Here is a 10341-nt window from a genome sequence, read left to right as displayed (position 1 = left end):
ATATTAGGTTAAAATCAAAGTCAACGGGTTTGACCGGCAATTTCGAGGTCTTCGGGTTCAAATTTCGAAAAACGGACAGTGGAATCGGATTTGGAACGTCGAAAAATGTCAGGATAGGTATACTCGGTCGAAGTCAAAGGTCGTTTAATGCCCGGTCAAAGCCAGTCAAAGTTTTGGTCAACAGTGGTCAACGCTGGTCAACGGTCAACGGGTCGGGTCAACGGGTCGGGTCAATAGGTCGGGTCGAGTCAACGGGTCGGGTCTGGTTATGACCGGTCAAACCGGTCAAAACAGTTCCAAAACCGGTCAAACTGGTCACTTTTTCTAAAAATTATTTTGAGCGATTTCGAGATACTTACAAAGCTCGGTTCACAATTTTGAACGGCGGAGAGCTCGATTTCAACAAATCGGAAACTTTGACCGCTTCACCTCCTCACGCGCCGCCGTCGCCGAAGACCAAGGATGACACCGGCAAACTCAGAACGATGCAACGAACACGATGGTGCGGGAGGTGTCGTAAACGGATGACCCGATCGTCGTGAATCGATGAAAAACCAACTAAAACTGAGTTATTACCGACGATACTTCCGACTGAAATTCACGACGAACGGCGATGATTCACGATGAAAGGTTTGAGGGGTTTTGTTCCTCGATTGACAACTAACACGATGGTGGTTTCGGCTCGTCGTTTGGAGGTCGGACGGCAAGTAGATCGGAGTTGGAAGTTGGGTTGTTGGAGAGGGAAAAACTGGAAAATTTCTTCTGCCTGCGCACGGGAAAGAGATTTATAATTCAACATATTAAAAAAATGGTTAAATCATGGGTTTAGCCACTGAACTTCCTGCACTTCTTAAAACGGTCTGTCAACTTTAAAATCTTACAATTTAATCCCCTGTTTCTTTCAAAATACCAAATTAAATCCACCACTTTATAATTTCTAAATTTTATCCCCTAAATTGGGGTGTTACAAAAATTGCATGCAAAAATAACATTTTTAATGCATTCTATGCAAATAGTTAAGGGGAATCTATGAGTTTTCATGAAAATTAACACTATGTTCAAATTATGCTTAGATATAGATTTGATTGATTGAACATAATTAATTATCTCGAATAGAGTTGTCAATACCACTAGACTTGATGTGTTTAATTGCAGATTTTTGACCATTTTGTGCACTTAGTATCGATACTACTCACATAGTATCGACACTACTCTTGCTAGGTATCGATACTACTAACCTAGTATCGATACTATTCATCCAGTACCGATATTACTTGAATGTGTATCGATACCATGCTACGAAAAAATGTCTCGAAGTATCGATACTCCTCGAGGAATACCGACACTATTAGTCAGTTTTAGGCTATAAAACCCTAAAATAACATCATTTAGCCTAAAATCCCTAAAAGCAAAACCGATTGTTCCTCTCATCCTCTCAAAACCCTATCTTCACTTTTCTTAAATCCAACAAGTTCCAGTCGAAATTCCATTATTTTTCAATTTCTAAACCTACCAGTATCATTAAATTTGTGCAATCAACATCAATTCCTTCTCAATCCTAAATATCAAGGTAATTTTTCTTTAAACCACTATTTTATTGATTTTTGAACATATGACTAGTTTTAGTTCAAATTAGTGAATTGGCATCTCGTAAGTTGTAGTTTTACACTAGAATCAACAACTAATTTTCTCAAAAAAATAAAAAATTTTCAAAAATTTTTAAAATAAAAAATTATTTTGTTTTTGATTATATGTATATAATTTTGTTTTTCAAAAACTATAAATACTATAATTTTTCAATTTTTTTTAAAAAATGATTTTTCAATTTTGCCCATTAGAAACTAGTTTTAGAGAACCTTGAAATTGAGGACTCATATTGAGTTTTGGGAATTAATTGTTTTCATACATATGCTGTTTAAATTGTAGGTATTCTATTCCGATTTTCCTAAACATGTCTAAACGAGCTAGGTCATCTTCTAGTCGTTCCAATCAACCACCAAACCCACCTCCAAATCCTCTTCCAAACCCTCCTCTCAATCCTCAAGAAATGACCATTCTAAACACGTGTTTTAACTAATCTAACCGTAGAAACTTATACGCTAGGTACGTTAATCACTTTAAGTCTTATAATATTAGGGATGCGTGTCTCCCTTCTTTAAAGGCTATGGAAGAAATGAACTTTAAATATCTCCCAACCCTACAAGCTTGGAAATTTGACCACACCTTTAAAGTCAAACATGTTGTCTACAACCAACTTGTTCATATTTTCTATTCCAACGCTGTTTGTGTTCAAAACGAGTCTCATACTGCAACCGAAAGTATTCGTTCATTTTTCTTGGGAGAATACATCACTATAGATTCGTACACTATAGCTGGAGCCTTTGGATTAGAAAATAGAGGGATAGATAATGAGAGAGACTTTGTGCCCTCACCATATGAAGTCAATAAAAGTGCTAGTGTTCTAGATTACCAAGAATGTTTTCTGCACCTCATGATCTCTTGGTGATTTAGACCATCCAGAGGTAAATATTCCTCCTTCTGTAGAATAGACATATGGTGGATTCACTGTATCCAAAACAATAAAAGAATAAATCTACCTCAAATTATCTTCAGAGAATTAATAGAAACCGTTAACAATGTACCCTCTACACCAGTAAAATCATTAGTTTACGATTGTCTATTAAGCAATATGTTCATTAAAGCCAATCTTAGAGTAGAACTCGATGTATTCATCCCTCTTAGTACCCAAATTAACTTTACCTCACTGCGTAAATCAGGATGGAAATGAGATAAAACAAATTGGGTTCGATCAACCAAGAAGACTCCCAGTGCTAGTTCTTCACGAGCAACTTCGGCTCTGGCTCGGTTCCTACACTCGACGATGTTTTACGGGATTTCGATGATCCTATCAACCAAGTACCCAACGACGAGCCTCCTAGTCAAGGTAGTGCAATGCCTCCATATTTTCAAACGCTAATAGAGATATTGGATTTACGGTTCACATCCATGGAGTCCCATCTTACCGCTATACTGGTATAAAATCAACAGGAAACTCGAGCTCAATTCGAAGCAATGAATGATAGGCTTGATGCACTCACTCGAGATGTGACTTCCTTTAGAGCACATTGATCTGATCCTGACCCTCATACGGATGAATGACCTCCCTACTTTGCTAGTAATTATTAGGTTGATTTCTGTTTTTGAACCTTGAATAATATTTAAACATTTTGATATATTATGGATTTGGTTATTTATGTTTTGGATGATTGGATGATATTTTGAATTTGGTTGAATGTTAATTAGATTTGCATTTCTTTTTTCATCATTTTGCATCATAATACAATTATGACCATACCTATATACATATTGAATATTGATAATGTTGGCTAACCTCTCTTGAATTTCTTGATCTTCACAACTATATATATATTGGCTACCTTGTTTATAAGAGTCTTTTTTATTTAACAAAAATAGGGAGAAATATTAAAGTAAGAGGGAGTAATTTTTCAAAGGGAATTTTCAAAAGAAAATCTTATAATTTCTAAAATGTTTTGTTATATCAAAAGGGGGATATTGTTGAAAACATTTTGATATTTCAATATAACAAATAAATATGTTAATTATTTTTTTAATAAATTTTAAGATTATATTCGATTCAATTATTCAAATATTACAAATATTACTCAATGTTGTAAAATATCAATTTTTTCTCCTTACTTAATGAAAAATTAAGATTCACATTAAAAATATTTTTGAAATAATTTTTACTAAGTGTTTCGAACTTTAATCGAGTCAAAAACTCAATTTTAATATGGTAGTACCAATATTGCCTTAGTAGTATCGATACCATGCCAATAGAATGCCAAAATGGTATTGATACCATGCACTGTATCGATACCATAAACTATAGTAGTACCAATACTACCTATGTAGTATCGATACTACTCCTTTAGTTTTGACTCCAATATTTTCCAGAATCTCAAAATGTACCGATACCATGATTTGGTATCGATACTACTATATATAGTAGTATCGATATTCCTTGGACGATATCGATATCGTTGGCTTCCAACGGTCAAATTATTTGAATTTTAAACATGTAGTATCAATAACCCTTAGTGGAGTACCGATACCAAGACGTTCTCATCAACCATTTTAAGTGGAAAACATATCCCAACGGCTCTATTGACTCCCATAACATCTCCAACGTTTAGAATTGATATGAGGAGTATATAAACAAGTTTTGAAGCCATTGGTGATGTACAAGAAAGAGATAAAAAAATTGAGAAAGCCTTAAACATCAAGTTTGAGCAAGATCAAGCCAATATTCATCTTTATTCATTTTGCTTTCCAAGGAACACTACTTGTGCTTATTTGTATTTATTTCTTGAATGTTCTTATTTTTTCTTCAATTGTGCAAACAAGCTTTCCTTGTAAGGTTTCTTATAAGTTTGAAAATTTGTAATTTTCTCTTTGAGAGAGTGTGTATCAAGAATTTGAGGTATAATTCTTAAGGGAGTTGTAAGGTTACTCTTTGTCCTCAAAAGAAAGACAAATTAGTGAATTTGTGGAAATCCTTAGTGTTGATAGCTAAGGTAGTGGACGTAGACTTTGGTTGAGAAAGTCGAACCACTCTAAATCACTGTGCAAATTATTTCTATTTTTCCGTCAAGCTTCCACAAAAAAGTTAATTGCCAATTCACCCCCTCTTAGCTATTTCATCCTATCGATTGATTCAACACAAAATATTGACTTCTCTTCACGAGGAAGACAAGAATAAGATTGAGAGATTGACTTCTCTTCACAAGGGAGTCAAGAAAGACAATTCTTAAAGATTGACTTCTCTTTACGAGAAATTCAAGAATGATATTGAAAGATTGACTCCTCTTCGAGTGGGAGTCAATAATAACAAAGATTGACTTCTATTCGCGAGGAAGCCAATAATGACATTGAAATATTGACTCTTCTTTATGAGAGAGTCAAGTTGAAGTTTAAAGGGAAAATAAATTTTAGTACGACAAGATTGAGTTTTCTAGGAGACATGTTCTAAGAAGGCCACGATTGAAATTTATAGGAAAACCATCTTAAGAGAGATAAAAAATTCTCAAAACATATTTTAACATATATCCTCATGAGAGAGATCAAAATTTAACATGTATGTATGAAATGATGTATGGTGCAATGCCACAAATTCATGTATCATGTATAAATGCATGTTTTCTTGATCTGTGGTGGGAACGACTACAATAGCGATCTTCATTCTCCTACTGATTAAGTTGTCTTCTGCTTGCACTAACGTGCACTCTTGCAATTCTTGAGTTGTGCCAATTTCTTCTTACCCCCAGAAAATGTTTGCCCCTAATAAGATTGGCTTTCTCTGCCTGATCTTGTGTAAAAATCCAATAGAGCTTTCATATTTGAAAAGAGGATCCACCATTTCAAACTTTGGAGGCTGTGCATGTGTTGTTTCCCAATAGCGAGAAATCAAAGGTCATTTCTTGGAGCTGACCATCGCAGCAATTGATGGAATATCACACTACCTAGGAGAGCCATGAGACACATCCATGCCAAGGATGATGGTTGGAACCTTATAAACAACTGGAATTGATGGTGTTTGCTCAATTGCTAACCTCGAACTTAGTCCTATAGGTTTTGCATTGATTTTTAAAAGCAAATTTATTGTTTCACCATTTTCATTCTTCACACCTTTATGTTTCATTGAAAATAAATGTTTTTTCAATCCGATGATCTTGTATTACTGGATGATATGGGCCTTTAAAAATGCCCCAACATTTATCATTTTCTTGCTCCAGCCCTGATTCTAAGCGTGAACTCCGTGTGTGTCAACTACCAAGACCTACTCCAGAGAGATTGTCTTGTTTGAAAATGTTTTTCTTCTTTTTTTATTTCAAAAAAATTGAAAATATCAATTAAAAGAATTTTAAAAATGTTTAATAAAAAAATTTGAAAAATATTGCCCATTTCTAGGTTTCACAATTGAGACAAATCATAAAAAAAAGTTTAATGAATATCAAACAAGTCAACTACTCTTTCAATCTTTCAAAAAATTATAGCCCATTGGCAAGTGTCAAAATTACTGACAAATTTAAGGTCTAGGTTGATTCTAAAAAGGTAAGGTCTCTCAGGTTGGCCTTTTTATTATAGCATATATGTCTATTTGGGCGTCCACTGACTTGAAGAAGTGGTTGTTATGCTAATCATTTAGAGATACTTATTGGTTCTAAACTCTCAGGAACATCTTTGGGATGTGCGGTACTTTATCAAGAGCTTTGTAAGATCGTCTCTTATGTCATCGTTGCATAATTTAATATTTGAGCCACCCTTTCAGGTTTTCAACTCGAATCCTCACTTGGCTTCAAGACGTTATTCAAAATTTTACGTCTTGAACCCCCTTTATTATTTTTCCTATCATGCATTAAAGATTTTAAAAAACCATTTTTTGCAAATAAAAATTAATCATGAGAAGCGGAATGAAATATGAAGATAGTCTCTTTCACTTAGAAATCCATGTATGATTAGAATGGACTTTTCAGGCACGTAACATAGGCCAAGGCTCACAGTTACGAAAGAAAGGGATAAATAGGCCCAAACAAGTGTTTAAGGGTAATTGAACCAAGGATCGATTCGTTCTGATCCATTCAATCTTGCCTTGCTTGGCTTGGATCTGTTTGTTACCTGTTTTTATATTATTTTTCTTTTTCTAGATCCCTCTAGACTGTCCATTTTTGGGTTTTCACCATAGAGTTCATCTCTATTTTCTTATATATTCAACATTTCTCGCTCTTCGTGTTGAATCTAAATCTTTGAAACGATTGCACTTGATCAACCTTGTGGCTTTAGGCTCAATGAGTCACTCATCTTGAAATACTTGATTTATTTTCTCTCTTTTTTCTTTTTTCTTTTTCCTTTTTATCTTTATCTTTATCTTTATCTTTTTTTCTTCTTTCTTTTCTACCTTTTCTCTTTTTTGTTTCTTCTTCTTTTTCTATCTTTTCTCTTTTTTTTTTATCTTTTTTATCTTTTATCTTTTCTTTTTTCTCTTTTTTCCTTCTTTTTTTCTATCGTTTCTCTTTTTTTATATCTATATTTTTATGAATTTATTAGATGAGTATAGGACTCAATTGCTTTGATCACTTTCTTGTCCATTTTGTTTCTTTCATTTGGAACCTCTTTTGTTGTGCTCGACTAGATCTGATCTCTAAGCACTTTGCATTTGATCTGCCATACGGTTCCTTGTTATTCCTCTTTATTTCACGAAGACGTGCCCCTGTAACAAAATTGGATTGATGATTTTTAGTCCTGGGAGCAGATATCTTTCACCTTGCCCCCCAATGTGGAAGGTGATCTTTGGTTAGGGTTGAATCGGAAGAAAAATAATTCAGGGCCAAATGGGGACAATAAGGGATATATTTTCTCTTTTTGTGGAGGGATAAATGAAGTAAGGTCGTTCGTCATTTCATAAACAGAAGTCCTTGTAAAAAGAGGTATCCCCGGGGGGATGAATATTCAAGATTAACTTTTATTTACATGAAAACAATGTAATTAATGCATGATAGAATTATTTGAATCATTCCCTTTATTTCTTCTTCTTCTTGCTTCGACCATGCCCCAATTATTCTAGCTCTCTTCAAGAAATTGATCCATGATGCCCCATATCGTCTCTTCTTGCAAGAATATTTACAGACTAATGAAAAATTTACACTTGAAGCCTTTCGGTTTTACTGGTATAAAGAAAAATAATAGTTTTGTATCTGAAGAGACAAATGTGTGACTTTGAAGTCATGTATATGGAAAAAGGTAGTGTTATAAACAGATTGGCTCTACCAGAAAATGTAAAAGTATGAATTTGATATCTCGAACAAAAAAGGTAAAAGTATGACTTTGAAGTCACAGATAAATGTTGTGTCAAAATTTGATTTTGGTAATGACCATGAATTATGTAAGGTAAAAAAAGATTGAGTAATTGTGTTTTTGGCTTTGGAAGAGATATGAAAGGTCTAATTTTGCCACTTGTTGAAGATCTATAAATCTTGAAAAATTTAAAGAATCTTTAATTAATTTGATACTCAAAGAACTAATGGATTAAAAATTTGATTCATTGCTTATAGCCTTAAAAGTAGCATAAGTTCAATCATCAATCATTTTTACAAAATATTTAGTAAATAAAGAAAAGAAGAACAAAAACAAACTCAAACAAGACCCTGTAAGTGAAATAGAGCTTCATGATAAATGAAATGAACTTTTCCTAATTAGGATGCCCCGTTACTCATCAGAAGTGTGGGTGCTTGGCTGGATATTCAGGGTTATTACAATCTAATGGCCCACTTGCTCATTAAAAAACCATGCTCCCTAATCGATCAGATTTTGTAACTTGCTCCTCGGTACCCCACAGTTCTTAGCGGCATGCCCCAAGCTTCATATCCCTAGCTCTCCAATCTTCACTAAGCGCGAATGTGGTGGCCTCAATTCAACTTCAATATTTTTTGAACAAGAATCTCCGCGCGGTACTACCAAGATCCATGATTAATGCATGTTAAGATTCAATGTATATTATGCAATGTATGATGTATATATGTGAATGTAAAGATGCAAAAAATGCACATACGAATGCGAAAATACAGAAATGAAAACGTAAAAGGTGCGATGCAAATGTAAGAGGTGTCATTCCAGAGTGACCATCTTAAACAACTTTCATTGAACACAAGGGCTTCGGTATGTCAAATAAACTTTATATACAAGGGATTGCATTAACTCCTAACTTTTCTATTTCTCTCATAAGCCAATTTAACTTCCTCTCATGCTCGGGTGCTGAGTTGTCAATCTACTTCAATTTTCTTGCGAATCCAACTAAATGAATCAACTTGTGAGCCACATTGTTTGCTTGGATCATAGCTTCTTTCATGCCATCGTCTTTTTCTTTCATCTTCTGCGTCAATTCTCGGAGCTGTAGAAAATGTTGTTAATTTTTCCTCGTAAGAAAGTCTTTGTTGTTATGAACTCATTGGGCAATATTTTCAAAATTATCTACAATCCTCATCAATCTCTTGTTCCTGGTTCTAGTGGCTTCTAGATCAACATAAATCTCACTTGTGGCGCTGATATGAAGCTTCCATGTTAGCTATATACATATCCAATATCTGATTCTCGATTTGGCATCTTTCCAAATCATCCATGGATGTATTATGTCTTCTTTCTGCAACCTGTAAAACATGAAAGGACTTCTTGGCTCGACCTTCATATATCTTACTATTCTTTCTCCATTGTTCAACATCGTTTTCAATTTAGTGACCCCTGTTGTCCACTCCTTAAGGGACACACTTGATCTTCGTACCTTAACAAACCTTCTTCCTCTTAGATACCCCACTGATATCCTTACCTTTGAACGCTTTTAGCTCCAACCTAATAGGACAATCAGTTACCAAACTAGGTCGACCTTTCATCTCGAAATCCATGATCTAAAAGGTGTTGGTCTCGATGCTTGAAAGTGGTGAAATTCTCAATGGAATATCCTTGAGCTCCTTTTGACTTGGATTGAACTGGAGTCTTAATGTTTATTTCTCTTGACGTTGGGAGCAAACTCTCAAATGACCACGAGTTCTAATTGCAGGGCTTCTTTTCATCTTTATGAACTTCTACAGTTGTCACTATTTCCTTGGGGTCTCCAGACAACTTGTTAATACGAATGGTGACTGTGTGTGACTTCTCAGATTGGCTAGGATTAGCTTGCTCTAAAGTAGTCCCTTATATATTTAACGTAGCAAGATTGCTTTCATCGAGCTCTTTCATTTCTCTTGCAGAAGTCTCTTTTCCCTTGGCCAGAATAGCTAATCTATCCATCTTCTTGGACATTTACTCTCTTATATCTCTTATCACCTTTTGCTCTTCTTCGGACATACGATATTTGGGTGCATAACTCTCCACTATCCTCAGAGTCTCCTCAAGATGTCATTCCCTAACTGTGTTATAGTTTACTTGATCGTAAAACCATTTGTCCATCATGAAAACGTTTTACTCTGATGACCACTCACAAATCAACACCTTTTGATTATGTCATGATCATGTGATGCAAGTAAAAAGAAAAACAATCATAAAAACAAGTTAGTACAAATGATATAACAAGATTATTATAGAAGCAAATAGCAAAATTGATAAGCTAATACAAAACGATAATGCAAATACACAATGTGTTAATTCCAAAAGCGATCACCATAGAACAACCTTCATTAGACCATAAGTGCTCATTACACTAGACTGACGAGCTTCATTTTCTTCATTTACTCTATGTAGGCCTTTCTCGCGATTTGATGTTGTCTTTGTAGT

Source organism: Hibiscus syriacus, unplaced genomic scaffold (genome assembly GCF_006381635.1).
Source record: "Hibiscus syriacus cultivar Baekdansim isolate YM2019G1 unplaced genomic scaffold, ASM638163v2 tig00117034_pilon, whole genome shotgun sequence".
Taxonomy (NCBI): Eukaryota; Viridiplantae; Streptophyta; class Magnoliopsida; order Malvales; family Malvaceae; genus Hibiscus; species Hibiscus syriacus.
The sequence above is the reverse complement of the archived record's forward strand: the minus strand, read 5'-3'. Positions refer to the sequence as shown.